Source organism: Sinocyclocheilus grahami, unplaced genomic scaffold (assembly GCF_001515645.1).
Source record: "Sinocyclocheilus grahami isolate Dianchi unplaced genomic scaffold, SAMN03320097.WGS_v1.1 scaffold540.1, whole genome shotgun sequence".
NCBI classification, from domain to species: domain Eukaryota; kingdom Metazoa; phylum Chordata; class Actinopteri; order Cypriniformes; family Cyprinidae; genus Sinocyclocheilus; species Sinocyclocheilus grahami.
In genome coordinates, this window is record NW_015505719.1 from 742,436 (window position 1) to 742,665 (window position 230).

Sequence of the window (230 nt, forward strand, 5' to 3'; positions counted from 1 at the left end):
ATCTTGCTCAGGCTTGGTTTTAACTTTGTTTCTCCTTGTGATTCAGAACCGGATACTAGGCTGTGTGCTGATGTTGATGGGCGGAAGCAACCTGCAGGCTGAGTGTGTGATATCTTCTGTGAAGATCATCTCTCAGCTGTGGAGTTGCATGAGTAGCAACCAGGTGATCAGGTTTCACATACACATTATGGACCCACTTTATATTAAGTGGCCTTAACAACTATGTACTT

General features: G+C 43.9%; 1 pseudogene; it reads left to right on the forward strand.

Annotated features, from left to right (window-relative positions):
- Positions 1-171, forward strand: part of LOC107555608 (uncharacterized protein C1orf112 homolog) — a 32,323-nt pseudogene extending 32,152 nt beyond the window's left edge.
- Positions 172-230: the final 59 nt, after the last annotated feature.